The sequence below is a fragment of the Martes martes genome, assembly GCF_963455335.1.
Source record: "Martes martes genome assembly, chromosome: 4".
Taxonomy (NCBI): Eukaryota; Metazoa; Chordata; class Mammalia; order Carnivora; family Mustelidae; genus Martes; species Martes martes.
Genome location: NC_137891.1, coordinates 74154291 through 74173157, shown reverse-complemented (window position 1 = coordinate 74173157; position 18867 = coordinate 74154291). Strand labels below are relative to the sequence as shown.

General features: G+C 39.8%; 1 pseudogene across 1 annotated transcript in view; it reads left to right on the top strand.

Moving 5' to 3' along the window:
* LOC308341612 (elongation factor 1-alpha 1-like) overlaps positions 1 to 7725 on the top strand; it is an 80536-nt pseudogene extending 72811 nt beyond the window's left edge. The window contains exon 3 of the transcript in view: positions 6396 to 7725. The product of the transcript in view is annotated as an elongation factor 1-alpha 1-like (transcript). The remainder of the gene's footprint in view (positions 1 to 6395) is intronic.
* Positions 7726 to 18867: the final 11142 nt, after the last annotated feature.

Genomic DNA, 18867 nt, shown 5'->3' with positions numbered 1-18867 from the left:
TGGGGTTCCGCTCCTCAGTGCGCTCTCAGAGCAAAGCGCCCAACAGTCCCGCCTCCCTGGCTTGCGGTCGCGCCTCGAGGAAAGCAGTCAATTGTTGGAGCTGGAGAAAAGCGCCGGGTCGCTTTTGTCTCTGTGGCCTCCGGCCGCGCTCCGAGCCCACCCAGCCTGCGACCGGCACAAGGTAACCCTGGGCTTAGAGCTCACTCCTCGGCTTTGTCGCTATAGCCGGCTTCCCCGCTCCAATACCTGCGAGCTCTGCGGCACTCAGACACCCCCAGTCCTTCTGTGACCCCGCGGGTCCTGGGGTTATGCTGACCCCGCCTGGGTTTCCCCCCAGTTTAGCCTCTGGAGCGATGTCTCCCACTGGAGCCGACTTTTAAAAGTCCCGATTTTGTGCTCCGTCGCTCCGCCGCTTGCCGGGTGCCGGCCCCTCCCCCCGGGGTCTATCTTCCCGTCGCTTTGGATTCACTTCTCCGCAGGTCCTACCTTTCAGAAAGTGATCGATTTTCTGTTTCTGGGATTGTTGCTCTTCTTCTCTTCGATTTCCCGTTGGATTTATAGGTGTTCACAATGGTTAGATAAGCTATCTAGCTGATCTCCTGCTACCCGATGTCGTCTCAGCCTGCTACTTCTCCGCCATCTTGACTCCTCCCTATATTTTAAAATTTTAAAATTTATAAATTTTATATAACTTACAAATTTATAAAAATTTTAAAAGTATTTTTAAAAAATCAGTGGCCAGCTACATCAGGCATTTACTACTCCAGGCTCTCTCTCCAAACCTCTTAGGAGGGATGGAGGACCTAGAGGACCACTGTCTCTTTCCATCCTTTTTTCTAATGCAGTATCTGTGGTGTGGTCACACATGGTAATGGCCAAACAGTAGTTCTCTGGTGCATGGGTCTCCCTGCCCAAGACTCATTCCCCCTTCTCATTGTAAACTCTCTGGGAGGGACTACAGATCAGAACTGGCCTCCTGCCCTCTCCCGGGGAACTTTGCCAGACAGAACAGATGATGTATGCACCCAAACTTGACTTCAGGAACTCCAATATTTAAACACCGGATGAATACAAACAGTATAAAAGAAAGAGAGCAAACTGAACTACATATAATACACCAGGCAGAATTCTGAGAAATTACGGTAAGTGATTATCGATATACATAAGATAATAAGGAAATTCACAATATGAAGTTGAGAACATGAGGAGCCGGCACGTAAGCTAGTGCTGCTGAGGTGGATGGAGGATTATTACATGAGGAAACGGATGGAGGGGCACCTGGGTGGCTCTGACTGTTGAGCGCCCCACTCTTGATTTTGCCTCAGATCATGGTCTCAGGGTCATGAGATCGATCCCTGCATTGGGGTGTGTTGAGCATGGAAACTGCTTAAGATTCTCTCTCTCTCTTCCCCTCCTCCCCTCCCCCCTCTCATGCTCTCTTTCTCTCTAAAGAAAAAGAAAGAAAGAAAGAAAGAAGAAAACGGCTGCCAGTCAATACTCAGATGCACACAAAAATACTTAGTTACCCTTCCTACGATACTCAGCACTTCAGTGATCTGTAAAAAGTTTGTTCTTTGACTTAAGAAGAATGTTCTCTTTCTGAGTAGTGTGAAAAAGAGTTACCCTTAAAGATTTTCAAAAGTGGTTACCTATATCCTCTACGTTGGGGGAGAAACTCCAGGCTGAGAAGTCAACATAAAACTGCTCTTTTAGGGGTGCCTGGGTGGCTCAATCAGTTAAGCGACTGCCTTTGGCTCAGGTCATGATCTCAGGGTCTGGGGATGGAGCCCACGCTGTCCAGCTCCCTCCTCTGTGGGGAGTCTGCTTTTTCCCTGTCTGTGATCTGGCTCACTCTCTCTCAAATAAAGGAATAAATAATCTTAAAAAATAAATAAATAAATAACTGCTCTTTCACCAGTAACATCCCTGGAAAGTCTGGAGGAAGAAAAGGCAAAACTCCTCCTGTAATGCAGACTTCGTGCCTAACAGACAAACCCATCCTGGAGATACTGCATACAATAAAACATGGTGATACCCTTGAACAAACAGGGAGCCATGAGTGAGCCAGCAGGCTTAGCACTCCAACGGCTTGCTTTACAGAAGCAAACTGAAAGATGGTTTTAAAAACTATGTTGAGGGGTGCATGGGTGGCTCAGTGGGTTAAGCCTCTGCCTTCAGCTCAGGTCATGACCTCAGGATCCTGGGATGGAGCCCCACATCGGGCTCTCTGGTCAGCAGGGAGCCTGCTTCCCCCCCACCTCTGCTGGCCTCTCTGCCTACTTGTGATCTCTGTCGAATAAATAAATAAATAAATCTCTAAAAAAAATAAAATAAAAACTATGTTGAAAGTAACAGAAGGCTTGGGGCACCTGGGTGGCTCAGTGGATTAAGCCGCTGCCTTCGGCTCAGGTCACGATCTCAGGGTCCTGAGATCGAGCCCCACATCGGGCTCTCTGCTCAGCGGGGAGCCTGCTTCCCCCTCTCTCTGCCTGTCTCTCTGCCTTCTTGTGATCTCTCTCTGTGTCAAATAAATAAATAAAATCTTTAAAAAAAAAAAAAAAAAAAGAAAGAAAGTAACAGAAGGCTTGAGACCTGAGAAAAGAATAGAAGTGTTCAAAAGGAACATTTTAAAGAATGCCAGGGATAAAACATATAGCTACTAAAATTAAAAATTAAATTGACTTATTAATAGCAATTAATATTATTATTAGCAATAGCTATGAAGTTAATAAAATGACCCCTAAACCCAGGGATTTATTAGGATGAAATTGAGACAGAAAGTTGGAGACAGGATTGAAGAATATCTATATAACTAGAGCTGGGGAGGAAGACACTGGAAATGATTGAGGAAAACAATACATTTGAAAAGAGAATGACAATTTTCAAAAATTACTAGAAGAAAACCCTTAGATTCCAGAAACACAAGCAGTTTTAAGATTTGAAAATATCCAGTTAGAATATGGTACAAATGATAAAGGAAAAAAATATTAAGGAAGCCAGAAGGAAAAGGCAGAAACAACTACAGTTTACCCTTGAACACAGGTTTAAATTGCACAAGTCCGCTGATATATGGATTTTTCTTTGGATAAATACAGTACTATAAATGCATTTTCTCTTCTTTATGATATTCCTAATAACATTTTCTTTTCTCTGGCTTACTTTATTATAGGAATACAGTATATAATAGACATAAGATATGAAATATGTGTTAAATGACTGTTTATGTTATTGGGAAGGCTTCTTATCAACACTGCACTATTAGTAGTTAAATCTGGGAGGGAGTTGGGACTCCTGGGTGGCTCAGTTGGTTGAGCGGCTGCTTTCAGCTCAGGTCACCATCCCGGCGTCCTGGGATCAAGTCCCACATTGGGCTCCTTGCTCGGCGGGGAGCCTGCTTCTCTCTCTGTCTCTGCCTGCCACTCTGTCTGCCTGTGCTCACTCTAGTTCTCTCTCTCTCTGACAAATAAATAAATAAAATCTTAAAAAAAAAAAATCTGGGAGGGAGTCAAAAGTTACACACAGATATTTGACTGTGGGTGGGGTCAGCGACCCTGACCCCCACACTGCTCAATGGTCAACTATTCCAGCTTGTTCTCCACAGCTTTAGGAGGGGGTCTTCAAACTGCTGAGGGAAAATACCTCACAGATGGATCTCTTCATCTGTATTAGTTTGCTAGGGCTGCTATAACAAAATGCCAGCCTGGGAGACTTAAACCTCTCTCTGTCAGAGCGTATCTCAAGCTTGCCTATGCCTAAGACAGTTTAAAAGAGGATCATTAACTAGTTTACTCATTCGGCAAACATTTTATTGCCATTAGAGACCAGCTACTACTAGGTATAAGTGGTACAAAGATAAATAATACAAGCTACAGTTTTGTGGAGATCACCAATTTAAAAGGGGTTAGAAGGCTCCTGGGTGGCTCAGTAGGTCAAATGTCTGCCTTTGGCTCAGGTCATGATCTCAGAGTCCTGGGATCCAGCCCCACATTGGGCACCCTGCTTCTCTCTCTGCCTGCAGCTCCCCCTGGTTGTGGGCTTGAGTGCACACTCTCTTTCTCTCTCTGACAAATAAAATCTTATAAATAAATAAATATAAATAAATAATAAATAAATGAATGGTGCTAGAAAGGCATTCTTTTTCCCTCCATGCATTTCACTTCCCCAAATGGACTAGGAATTCTAAATCTTCTCCCTCTAGCACACAGAAGAAACACCTGGGCATCTGTTAAAATGCAAATGTTAGTTCTGCATTTCTTTTCTTTTTTTTAAGATTTTATTTATTTATTTATTTGTCAGAAGAAGGAGAGAGAGAGCACACAGCGGGAAGAGAGGCAGAGAGAGAAGCAGGCTCCCTGCCGAGCAAGGAGCCCGATACGGGACTTGATCCCAAGACTCCAGGATCATGACCTGAGCCAAAGGCAGCGGCTCAACCCACTGAGCCACCCAGGGGTCCCTGTTCTGCATTTCTAATAAGCTCTCAGAAGACACAGAGCTGTTGCTGTTGGTCTTTGGTCCATACTTTGAATGAAAAGGTCTTTTTTCAAGCCACCATGTATTTCTTTGCTATTGTGGTATTCGGATTCAAGCATTATGAAGTGCTTTACTTTAGGAATGTAGTTACAAATGTTCTATTTGACAAAATGATAGTTCTGCTCTGTTTCCTTTATAAAATTATGCCTGTCAACCTTACTCTATCCAGCTGAATTAGCACAATCTATGTCACTTAACTAAACTGGCATTTTCTGTAAATTATCCTCTTGGATAACACAGAGGAAATGATGGTTTTTGCTTCTGAGTACCTTGCATTTTCCTAATTATATTGCAGGTCCATGCAAGAATGAGTCCCATTTCAATGGTAGGACGAAACCAGAAAAATGCCAGGTGTGTACCAAAACCTGGAAAGAAAAAGACTTTTGCAAAAACTATGTTTCTTTCAGTTGTTCTGTCTTTTCTCAACAGCCTCTGTTCTAGACTTTTCCCCATCTCTCTCTCTAGGACTCTCCGGGAAGGAAATTTAGTTTCTCTGATTCTTGTTCGAATTGTTACTCACTTAAGACCATCTTACTGTGCCAAACCGGAACATTTTCAGCTGTCCTTCCATCTACGTTCAGAATATTCTAGAATTAGCTTTCCCCTACACATTTTCTATTATTTGCTTCCAGATGAAACCAGTTATTTAACAGTGACATTTAATAACAAATTTCGCTTATGACTCAAATTTTTACCTTAAAGTTTAGTCTATGTATTCCATAGTATGGAAGATTAAAATTTATAAAGTTATAAAGATGCTTTCAAAAGTAAGCTAAGGGGCACCCAGGTGGCTCAGTCAGTTAAGTGTCCCACTCTTGATTTCAGCTCAGGTCATGATCTCAGGGTAATGAGATTAAGCGCTAGGTCAGGCTCTGTGCTGAGCAGGGAGTCTGCTTTTCTCCCTCTGCCTTTCCCCACCCATGCTCATGCACCTATGCTTTCTCTCTCAAATAAATACATAAATCTTAAAAAAGAAAAAAAAAGGTAGCCTAAATAATTAAATTGGAAAGTACCAATTTCCCACAGGAAGAATATGTCTTCCACAAAAGCATTGTAATTTTCTTTCTGTCTCCATTTCTCTTAGTCAGCTATTCTGTATGACTATAGGATGTATATGTGTATATACATATATATATGCCATATATATGGCATATGGCATATATACGATACAGTGATAATACATACACAGGAATAAAAGGCAAAGGAAGATTGAGAAAGGGGATATGTGAAGATAAAAAGTTGCTCCAACAAATAAAAATGAAGGAATTGAACAGGGTATGTCTCACCTAGGGAAGATGCTTTCAAAAAAAAGGGGAAGAGTTGAGATTAATACAAGATTAATGCAGATTAATGCAAGAGAATTGATGAAACATAGTGACTCTAGTTTATAGTAACTCGTAGATAATTAAGACTTTAAAAAGAAAACTTTGATTTTCAACCCAGTTAAGTTGCTGTATACAACAGGTTAATGCAGAAAAAAGCAAGATTAAATACTGCAGTATAGATGTTAAAAATCACTTTTTGTAGCTTTTGTTAAATAAGATAATTTTTCTTGAGTTCTTTACTCAGGTCTAGGTATAAAGTTAGTACTCAATAAATATTAGCTAATTTTTATTACCAGCTAAATGGTCTTCTTCTATATTTTTCCATACTTAGAATTTGATGCTTTTAGATTTATTTTTATTCAGAAATTAATCTTAATATTTAAGCGGCATTGATGGAATCAGACCATACAATTCCTATGATTCTTAGATTTCTATATACAAATTTCTCATCTGTCTCAAAAAAGAAAAGATCCCATTAATCACCTCATAGCCTGGTAATAAGAGCTAAGTGTAAGAAGAGCAAGAACTAACCTCTTGGAGTTGTCACCAAAAACATTGTTGTCATTGGACACGTAGAATTGGGCAAGTCTATCACTACTGGTCCTCTGATCTATATCGAAAAATTTGAGAAGGAGGCTGCTGAGATGGGAAAGGGCTCCTTCAACTATGCCTGGGGTTGGATAAACTGAAAGCGAATGTGAATATGGTATCATCATTGATTTCCCCCTGTGGAAATTCAAGAACAGCAAGTATTATGTGACCATCATGGATGTCCCAAGACACAGAGACTTTATCAAAAATGTGAGTACAGGCATATCTCAGGCTGACTGTGCTGTCCTGATTGTTGCTGCTGGTGTTGGTGAACTTGAAGGTGGTATCTACAAGAATGGGCAGACCTGTGAACATGCCCTTCTGGCTTACACACTGGGCGTAAACCATCTAATTGCTGATGTTAACAAAATGGGTTCCACGGAGCCATCCTACAGCCAGAAGAGATATGAGGAAATCATTAAGGAAGTTAATACCTACATTAAGAAAATTGGCTACAAGCCCAACACAGTAGTATTTGTGCCAATTTCTGGTTGGAATGGTGACAACATGCTGGAGCCAAATGCTAACATGCCTTGGTTCAAGGGATGGAAAGTCACCCATAAAGATGGGAATGACTATGGAACCACACTGCCTGAAGCTCGGGAATGTGTTCTGCCACCAACTCGTTCAACCGACAAGCCCTTGCATCTACCTCTCCAGGACCTCTACAAAATTGGTGGTATTGGTACTGTCTCTGTGGGCCGAGTGGAGACAGGTGCTCTTAAACCTGGCATGGTAGTTACCTTTGCTCCAGTCAATGTTACAACTAAAGTCAAGTCTGTTGAAATGCACCATGAAGCTCTGAGTGAGGCTCTTCCTGGGGACAATGTGGGCTTCAATGTCAAGAACGTATCTGTCAAAGATGTTTGTTGTGGGAATGTGGCTGGTGACAGCAAAAATGACCCACCAATGGAAGCAGCTGGCTTCACGGCTCAGGTGATTATCCTGAACCACCCAGGCCAAATCAGTGCTGGATACGCATCTGTGCTGGATTGCTTGCAAGTTTGCTGAGCTGAAGGAGAAAATAGATCAACGTTCTGGAAAAAAACTGGAAGATGGTCCCAAGTTCTTGAAATCTGATGATACTGCCATTGTTGATATCGTTCCTGGCAAGCCTGTGTGTATGTTCAGAGCTTCTCTGACTCCTCCTCTGGGCCATTTTGCTGTTCATGACATGAGACAGATGGTTGCCATGGGTGTCATCAAAGCAGGGGACAAGAAGGCAGCTGGACCTGGCAAGGTCACCAAGTCTGCCCAGAAAGCTCAGAAGGCTAAGTGAATAATACCCCCAATACCTGCCACCCCAGTCTTAATCAGTGGTGGCAGAACAGTCTCAGAACTATTTGTGTCAATTGGCCATTTAAGTTTAATAGTAAAAGACTGGTTAATGATATCAGTTCCTTGCCAAACCTTCAGAAGGAAAGGAGAATGTTTTGCGGACCATTTGTGTGTGCATACGGGGGGAGCAGTTTTAAGTTATTCGTTTTGTTTTGTTTTTTTAAGATTTTATTTATTTAACAGAGAGAAAGATCACAAGTAGGCAGAGAGGCAGTCAGAGAGAGAGAGGGGAATCAGGCTCCCCGCCGAGCAGAGGGCCCCATGTGGGGCTTGATCACAGGACCCTGAGATCACAACCTAAGCTGAAGGCAGAGGCTTAACCCACTGAGCCACCCAGGTGCCCCTTAAGTTATTAGTTTTTAAAATCAATGTTTTTTAATGGAAACGACCAAAAATCTGTCACAGAATTTTGAGACCCATTAACACAAAAGTTTAATGAGAAAAAAAAATAGAATGAGAAGGACATTTCTCTTTGTTAATAACACACCATGGTTCATTCAAAACAACTTCACTGACTGCCATATTTGCAATCAAGGATCCTACAAAAAGATCTGAAGAATTGTAAGCAAAGGAGGACACAATTATGCATCATGAGGGTGTTTCCTTTTTCCATAAACACAAATGGATTTGTCCGGGGTGTTTTCTCTAATGCTCTAAACGTACATTTTAACAGAACACTAAACTTTACTTGGCTGGTAACTAAAATTTACTCTCTATTTATTGATACTATCCCATCTACAGTTTTTTATTTTTTTATTTTTTTGAAGATTTATTTAGCTATTTATTTGACAGAGAGAGAGAGAGAGAGATCACAAGTAGGCAGAGAGAGAAAGGGGGAGGCACGCTCCCCGCTGAGCAGGGGGCCTGATGCGGGGCTCAATCCCAGGATGCTGGGATCGTGACCCAAGCCGAAGGCAGAGTTTCAACCCACTGAGCCACCCAAGTGCCCCTACAGTTTTCTTTTTTATTCCCACTTTCATTTACTTTGAGTTGTGATCATTTGGAAGCTCCACAAAATAGACCCTAACAAGTAAAACTTAGGCAGATGGATGATTTCAGTGAGTTATCCAGAATCTCAGCAGGTAGGTGGTAATTCTGGGTCAACTTTCCTAATGCTACACCAATGCTCTGGTCATTAAACAACTCCGCTTTTTCTTGGGAATTTTTTTTTCTTTTATAAGAGTTTCTGCTATTAGATATACTGCCCTTATGAAATCCACCTACCTAATGGGGCTAGAGTTTCAGATTTTATAAAATTAACATTTTATAAAACTAAACAATTAAAATATTAAAAAATTAAAATTAACAGTAATGTTTCATAAAAATAACATCATAATGTTCACACAGGGCCTCGAGATAAAGGATGATATCATATAAATGAGTATTCTCAGCTCTGGTTAAGCATTAAAATCATCCAAGGGAATTTTAAAGTATCTCAATGTTTGAGCTCTCAGTACTAAAACCAAACATCTTGCAAAGCAATGTGGACATAAGTATTTCTAGAAGCCTCTGTAGAAGATTCTGTTGTGCAAAGAAGGTTAAGAACTACCACCGTAGAGAGTATCTGTGTTTGGTAAAGAATGTGTTCTATAGGAGAGTACAATCCATTGTTACCACCAGCAGAGGGCCTGCTATGTCTTACACAGAAGTTTAAAGAACGTGAGTGATTTAAAGCTCAGCTCTCCATTAAACCCTTGTTCTGACATCATGGGCCATCAAGGTCTATACTTGGGTCATCAAGGTATATACCGCATTCTAATCAGAAAGCACGCAGAAGCCACCCAACACAGCATGATACCAAACAGCTGGCTATTGCAATAATTTTACTGAGAAGCTGTAAATTTTCACTTTGAAAACCATCTTATCTGGCAATTCAGACAAGTTTTAGGAAAAGGCCCTTGAAATAAAATTGATGCCTAATTAAGTGCCTTTTGAAGACCAAAAGCAAAGCAAAGCTAACGGACTCTCATATTTTTTCTTAGCAAATCTGTGTACATATTTGTCCTTTACTAATTAATTTTAATAGGTGGCTTGTCTTCCAGCAAAATGCTAAAGTAAGAGAGCCCAGAAGAATAATGTTTGCATATGTATCACTTATGATACTTGTCGCATTTGTGTCCATGGGATTCCAATTTATAGAAGTGACTGAGTTAAGATACAGAGAATTCAATGGCATTGAAAGAAGAATTTATTACTTACATTTCCCAAGAGGAGGAGGCATGCCCCATCACACGGGGTCACCGGGGAAGCACAACGCTCTGGTCAGGACTGGAAGGAGGAGGGAGGGGAGAGCTTAGGCCAGAGCCTTTCTTGTAGTTTCTGTAGGAAAGGCAGGGCAGAGTGAACAGTGTAGGACTGGCTTGCTTGAATAATTCTGGAAGGCTTGAGCTATAGGGGTGGTGTCTCGTTGCCTGGTAACTGGCTCTGGGATGATCTAGGGCAGGAGATATATTGGTTTGGTATAAAGGAAGTAGTTGGGCCAAGGCACTCTGCATGGTTAGTTTGCATGTGAGAGGTGAGCTGTTGGCCTAGCCTTTTGCTATCTCTAGGAATTGGCTAGCACTGGGAAGTCAGTCCCCTCCCAGTAGCAAAATTTTAAGATGTCAGAACATCATAAGATACAGAAATTTTAAAAATATATATGTACATATATTTCATATACAAATAAATAATAAAATACTTTCCATCTGGACCAAGAAGTTGCATGAGCTGGAAGACACTGGGGCATCAGGTGGCCGTGTTGGGAATAATGTCTCATTCAGCCTCTTAGTGCAACTTGTCAGTGACAAGGGTCCATGCGTGGCCCCTTGGTGAGGAGGAACAGAACAGGAATAGAGCAGGGTCAGGTCTCTCTCACTCTCCAGGTGAGTGAAAAGACAGAACGATGATAAATTGTCTCAAAGTTGAATTGTTATATGTCCTGAAAAGAGGAAGGGTGGTTTTTATTTTTCAGTCCTGTTTATGTAATTTCTCCCATATATTTCTAAAACTTCATTAAATTTTTGGTCTGAAATAACAAACAACGAAGACTAGAAAAATATTTACCCTCCCCCCTTTCTAATGCCAAAAAGGAAAGCCTAAAACAGCTGAAAATCTTGAAAGTTTTATACAGTATATGTAGCTGCAATATATTTGGTTAACCTAGATGATCTTTTAAATGAGAAGTGTATTTTTTCCCCCGGATTCTATATCCAGCACTGCCTAGAATATTTGAAGTCAGAATTTTGAGGCAATATTGTCATTGGATATTTTATAACAGATTTTCATTTTATTTTTAATTGCCAATTAAATGTACCTAGGAAAATAAAACATATAAGGAAAGTGAGTGATAATCAAACAGTAATATTTGTGGGAATGGGGGAACAAAGTGAGAAAAGAGTGTAGTTCTTCTGTTTTTATGGCTGTTTTAGGGATCAGCCTAATAAAGCAGCTCTAGCATTACTTTGAGTCAACATATATGTTGGCACAAAATTAGGGCTCCTTGGCAATGTTAAAGAGAAGAGTGGAAAATGCAATTCTCCTGTGTTGTTTTATTTATGGGTGTCAGATCCTTCTTTAGCCGCTGGTGTACTTGGTCTGAAATGAGATTACTGGTGAAGTAATCTTCCTTACTGAGGAGTCCCCAAGTAGAAGGTGGTGTAGAGAATTAACACTTATGGCAGACAGTTAACGCCATCCACCCACCAGCCACTGAGTCCTGTGTTTGTATGGCACATCTGGGCAGAACACATAGATTCTATTCCATTTTTGGAAATTATCACTTCAGGCTAAAACTTTCCTTTTATAGCTTTACCTTAATGAAGATAATGTTGGAAACCCACTGAATTATATCTCATTTATATTTAAGTAGCACTTAACAACAGTCAAAGAAGAAATCTGCGTGTGCTCTCTGATTCCCAAGAGTTTAAAATTTTAAAAGGTGGCACTTTACCTCATCTCTCTTCACCTGAGGACTAATGGAAGAGGTTTGTTGATTTGTTTTTAAGAACAGCTAGTTTAGGTTTTAATTAACTGAAGTAATTTCTGTAATCAATTTCATGAATCATTCAGCGAATAGTTTATATATAGTCCGTATTCCATGTATACAGTCGCCTATATTCCTTTCAACAGACTTTTCCAGCATCCATGAATGAGTTATTATTGTTGTTATATTTATTTTATTTTATTTTATTTTATTTATTTATTTATTTATTTTTGAGAGGCATAAGTTTGGAATGTCTGTGGGGGGAGATGAAATAAAAAAATCAAAAGAGGGGTTGTTGTCATTGGTTTTGTGTGTGTGCGGGCTTTTTGGGGGGGGTTAGTTTTAGGGTTTTTTTTCTTTATATAGAATTCAGTCTTGTGCTTCAAACTCCATGAATAGAAAACTTGCAAACCACATAGGGCTGTCCCCTGGTTTGGCTTGGCTGTGGTCTGTAGGATTCCTCAGGAGTCATGTTGAAGGCTGTGACTTGCTTCGTAACTGTGGTGGGAGGTTCAATGTGGGTGGTTTAATGTTCTCTGCTATTTAGTAATGAGAACAAAGGGCACTTGAATATCATAAGCTCCAGGAATTTTTTTTAGGGATGACTCACACTGTAAATGACTGCTCTTTAAGGCCACAATTTAAATAATACCAAAATGTCACAGGAAGCTAACGACCAACCCAAATCGATGTTACAGTTAGACCATACAAGCTTATTTTGTGTCTCTTCAGGGCAAGACTTGTCTTTAGCACTGTAGGGTGAAGCTAGGGCATGGAGAGGTGGGGTCAGAAACTGTTCAATAAGCATTACTGAGAGTCATTACACAGCAGAAATTTTGCTGAGCACTAGTGATTTTGTCATGAGAAAGCATGATCTTTGCTCTTAAATAGGTAGTCTGCACCGATATCAAATACATAAAAAATAAATGCCATGCAGTATAGTATATACTAGCCAGAAATAAAATGCAGAGTAGAGTCAAATATCAATAAAGAATGGATAAAGCAGTTTTGAGTTTAAAAAAAATTTTTTTAAGAATTAATAAAACATACATATCAACAATTTAAAATGTAGAACGTGATATGTGAGAATGAACAAATAGGAACTAAAGATTATTGTGCTAGGGCTGTGCTGAGTAATTCCCATACATGATCTAATTCCGTTCACACAAAGCCAGAGAAGGTAAGCAATGCAATTATTCTCTGTTTATCTCTTGGGAAATGGAGGCATATTTAGGTGAAATGTCTTGCTTCAGATCAGTGCTCCTTACAGTGGTCCACAAAACAGTGCTCTTCTGCGAATTGCTTATCAGTATCCATCGTGAGTAAGTGTTGGAAACTACAATTTTACCGAATTATTTTATGATGGTTGACATGAGTAATAGAAAAATACAGAATCGAGTTTTGTGTATGTTTACTTTTTTTAATTATAGCAGAATACACATAGATTTTTACCATTTTAAACATTTTTAAGTGTACAATTGAGTGACGTTAAGTACATTTACAATGTAACGTAACTATTACCACAATCTATTTATAGAACACTTTCATCATCCTCCCCCCCAAAATTTTGTACTCACTAATTCCTCATTCTTTTCTTCCTCTAGACCTTGGTAACCTCTGATCTACTTTCTTTTTCGTGAATTGCCTGTTCTAGATAGTTCGTATAAGGGGAATCATACAATATTTGTCCTTTTGTGTCTGGCTTATTTCATTTAGCATAATGTTCTCAAGGTTCATTCATGTTGTTGCATGTATTAGAACTTTATTCTTTCTTAAGGCTAGTATTTTATTTTATTATATATATATATATATATATATATATATACCACATTTTGTTTATATATTTATCTATCGATGGATACCTGTGTTATTTCAATCTTTTTCTATTGCGAATAATGCTGTTGTGAACATTGGCATGTAAGTATGAGACCCTGTTTGCAGTTCTTTTTGTTATATCTAAGAGTACACTGCTGAGTCATATAATAACTCTATGTTTAATTGTTTTAGGAACCACCAAACTGTTTTCCACAGAAGCAAGAGTTACATTTTTTCCACAATTTCACCAACACAATTTTCCATTTTTTGGATTATAGCCATCCTAGTAAATGTGTGGTAATATCCAGTGGTGTTGCTTTGCATTTCTCTAAAATCATTAATTTGACACCTTTTAACATGTTTATAAGCCATTTGTGTTTGGAGAAATGCCAATTCAAGTTTTTCCTCATTTAAAAAACTTGGGTTGGTTGTCTTTTTTTTGTTGAGTTGTAGGGTTTTTTTAATATATTCTGGATATTAACCTCTTATCAGATATGTAATTTGCAAATATTCCTTCCATTTCATGAGTTGTCTTTTCATTATCTCGATGATGTCTTTTGATGGACAACATTTTAAATTTTGAAGAAATCCAATTTATCTTTGTTGTTGTTGCCTGTGTTTTTCATGTCATAGTTAAGGGATTAGTGCCAAACCCAAGTTCATGAATATTTGCCCCTGTTTTTCTTTAAGAGTTTTATAGTTTTTTGCTCTTTATTTTTATATTTTTTTATCTTTAATTAAAATATAATGTATTATTTGCCCCAGGGGTACAGGTTTGTGAATCGTCAGGCTTACACACTTCATAGCACTCACAATATCACATACCCTCCCCATGTCCATAACCCAACCACTCTCTCCACACCTCCCTACCCCCGGCAACCCTCAGTTTGTTTTGTAAGATTAAGAGTTCCTTCTGGTTTGTCTCCCTCCTGATCCCATCTTGTTTCATCTTTTTCCTTCCCAATCCACCAAACCCCCCATGTTGCCTCTCAACTTCCTCATATCAGGGAGATCATAATTGTCTTTCTCTGATTGACTTATTTTGCTCAGCATAATACCCTCTAGTTCCATCCACATTGTTGCAAATGGCAAGATTTTATTTCTTTTGATGGCAGCATAGTATTCCATCATATATATATACCACCTCTTCTTTATCCATTCATCTGTTAATGGACATCTAGGTTCTTTCCATAGTTTGGCTATTGTGGACATTGCTGCTATAAACATTCAGGTGCACGTGCTCCTTCAGATCATTACATTTGCATCTTTAGGGTAAATACCCAGTAGTGCAATTGCTGGGTCATAGGGTAGCTCTATTTTCAACTTTTTGAGGAACCTCCATGCTGTTTTCCAGAAGAACTGCACCAGCTTGCATTTCCACCCACAGTGGAGGAGGGTTCCCCTTTCTCTGCATCCTTTCCAACATCTGTTATTTCCTGACTGGTTAATTTTAGCCATTCTGACTGGTGTGAGGTGGTATCTCTTTGTAGTTTTGAGTTGTAGTTTCCTGAGGCCAGGTGATGTTGAGCACTTTTTCATGTGTCTGTTGGCCATCTGGATGTCTTTTTTGCAGAAATGTCTGTTCATGTCCTCTGCCCATTTCTTGATTGGATTATTTGTTCTTTGGGTGTTGAGTTTGATAAGTTCTTTATAGATTTTGGATACTAGCCCTTTATCTGATATGTTGTTTGAGAATATCTTCTCCCATTCTGTCAGTTTTCTTTTGGTTTTGTTGACTGTTTCCTTTGCTGTGCAAAAGCTTTTGATCTTGATGAAGTCCCAATAGTTCATTTTTGCCTTGCTTCCCTTGCCTTTAGTGATGTTTCTAGGAAGAAGTTGCTGCAGCTGAGGTTATAGTTTTTTGCTCTTAAATCTATGTTCTTGATCCTAGGTTTTTGTGTATGGTGTAAGTATGGTCCAACTTTATTCTTTTTTTGGAGGGGGAGGGGCATAGGAAGGGGGAAGAGAGAATCTTAAGCAGGCTCTGTGCCCAGTATGAGCCCAACCTGGGGGGTCCATCTCACAACCCTGAGATCATGACCTGAATGAACATCAAGAGGCAGACACTTAACCAACTGAGCTACCCAAGTGCCCCATCTGACTTTACTCTTTAACATGTGGAAATCCACTCTCTAAGCACCATTTGTCGAAGATTATGCTTCTTAAGATTTTGGCATTGTTGTCAAATATTTACATGTTGACCATAGATGTAAAGATTTATTTCTGGGTTCTCAATTTTATTTTGTTGATCTATAGGTCTATCCTTATTTCATTACCTCACTGACTTGATTAATGTGGCATTATAGTAAGTTTTGAAATCAGAAAGTGTATGTCCTCCAACTATGTTCTTCTTTTACATTATTGTTTTGGCTTTTCAAGGTCTCTTGAAATTTCATGTGAGTTTGATTGGTTTCTCCATATCTGTAAAAATATCTGTTGGGATTTTGATAGGGTTTGCATGAATTTATAGATTATTTAGGTAATAGTCTCATTTTAACTATATTAATCCTTCCATTCCATGAGCATGGGATGTCTTTCAATTTATTTAGGTTCTCTTTAATTCTTTCATCAATGATTTGTAGTTTTCAATGTACAAACTTTGTGCTTCCTTTGCTGAATTTAATTCTAAGTATTTCATTTGTTTTCATGCTGTTGTATATGAATTTTCTTAATTTCTTTTCAGATTGTTGTGCATAGAAATACAACTAAATCATATGAATGTTGATTTAACATTCTGCAACTTTGATGGATTCATTTATTAGTTTTAACAGCTTTGTGTGTGTATGTGTGGATTCTTCAGAATTTTATACATGTAAGGACCTATTTTATATTTTTATATTTTAGCAAGAGGCTTTCATTGAGGTTAAAAACCTTGTTGTTTAACCCTTAAACTGTCCCTGTTCCCTTTCCCCCAGGGGATTCACTTAAAAACAAGTTCCAGAAACCAGCTCCAGGTAACAAAGCCCAGATACAAGGGTGGGTCAGGCCAGGTGGGGACATCCGATCAGTGGGGGGTTGCATACTGTCTCCCTGGTTACCAAGGAGTATGGGCCCTGCCCTTTGGGAGCCTTTTGGGTGCCAATCCTAATCAAGGTGTAATAGGCTGGTTCAAATGTCTACTAGGGTAAATTGTAATTCAATTGGTCACCTAGCATCACTGTGGAGTTTCCTGTGTGTGTTACAATCTCATTGGTCACCTGTGCATGGCCAGGCCCAACTGCATGGCCTTTGCCCTTAAAAGCTAGACTGTGTAACAGAGAAGGGTCGCCCTCTCTTATAAGAGGTGCGGGCCGGAACGTTCGGTCTGATTCTTGATGCTTGGCGCAAAATAAAGCTTTGCTTGACCTTCGCTTTGTATCAGTCTCGCTCCTTTAATCACGGACCCATTATTAGGGCATAACAATACATATATGGTAGATTTCTTTTCCAATTTGGATATATATATATTTTTTTTTATTTCTCTGTCTTCCATAATTACTCTAGTGAGAAATTCCAGGCTGTTGGTGTTGTGTTGGGGATTTTTGCATAATAAAGGATAAGGGTCTATACTTTTCTTGCAGTATCTTTGTCTGGCATCAGTATCAGGATAGTATTGGGCTCATAGAATGGATTGAGCCATGCTTTTACTTTTGCTTATGAAATAACTTCGGAAGGATTGCTGTTAGTCCTTTAAGTACGTGGTAGAATTCACCAGTGGAGTAATCTAGTACTGAACTTTTCTTTGTTAGGAGGTTTTTGTTCCCTGATTAAATCTCTTTACTCGTTTTAGGTCTACTCAGGTTTTCTATTTCTTCTTGATCTTCCTTCCTCTGCTGGATGGAGGCTGCCTGTGATCTTGGTAGCCACAGGTGGAAGGCAGCAAGTCCTCTGTCCGTCCACAGCCCTAAATGGCTGCATGGGATTCAGACTCCCCTTATGGAGGAGTCCACTCAAGTCCACTCACTCAAGTCCATGTCTCTTCATTTCCATTTTCACACCCGACAAGCTTTTATACCATTTCCATTTTAGTCTAGGGCTTGTGCTGAGATCATAAAGAAAAATAAGAAAGACAGGTTTCAATCTAGAGTCTGCAGAGCACAGAGCAGTGTCAAAACTAACTCTCCCTCTTCTGAAGCATCCAGGCCATCATAGGAAACCTCTCCAAATGACTCCTTCTTATCAATATACTTAATTTTGCATATTACTATTACTCATTAGATAAAATGTAAGCCTCTTTGATGTAGGAAAGAACATTAGGGTTTGAGGCTGACGGCCAAGAAAGAATTCTTGAGATGTTATTGGTGCAAAAAGTTGATTTTATTAAAACATGGGGACAGGACCCATGGGCAGAAAGAGCTGTACTGGGGTCATGAGGAGTGGCCCATTATATACTTTCAAGTTGGGAGGGGGATAGGGATAGCATAAGTCTCTAAGGAATTTGGAAGCAAGGTTTCCTGGACCTTGAGGGGGCTAGCCATTATTGGTGAGGTGGATAGAGACTCCCAGGCTCCAGCCCCTTGCCTTCCCATCCCATTTGGTTAAGATAAGATAACAAGTCAATGCTCCTGCTGAGACAAGAAAAAGACCAGACACCTGTCCTATTTGAATAAGAAAAGAAAAAGAAACAAGTCCCCTCCCACCCCCCACCCCGGGCTGACTTAGCACTCTCCTGAAACACCTCTGCATAGATTATACTTCCACAGAAAGGGGCTTTTTGGCCTGGAGAGACCACGAAAATGCCCCGTTACCATCCCCCATTACCCGTAACCATAAAAACTCACTCCTAAACCTATCGGGTGCTCAGCCTTTGTGAAGGGATCCCACTGAGCCCACTGGTGATAATAAAGCTAAATTTTCCCTGCTTTCCCCTTGTGCCACTTGCGTTTCCTCAGTCGCTTCAGATTTTCTGCAACATTGGGAAAAGGTCAATTATTATTGTCTAATAAAACCTTAGTCATGGGGCACCTGGGTGGCTCAGTCCATTAAGTGTCTGCCTTCCACCCAGGTCATGATCCCACAGTCCTGGAATTGTGGCCTCCATGGGCTCCTTGCTCAGCTGGAAGCCTGCTTTACCCTCATCTCCCCACTCATACTTACTCTATCTCTGTCTTTCTCTATTTCTCAAACAAATAAATAAAATCTTTAAAAACAAAAACAAAAAGCCTTAGTCATGAGATCCTTCAGATGTGTATCAATGGGCCATATACTTGGAGGTTGATTGCCAACATGTATATTGGGGATTTTGAGATAAAGGAAATTTCCAAAGGAACTTTTATATGTTAAAGTAGACTTACAAGATCTTGGGGAGGAGAGGTGGTCAGACTA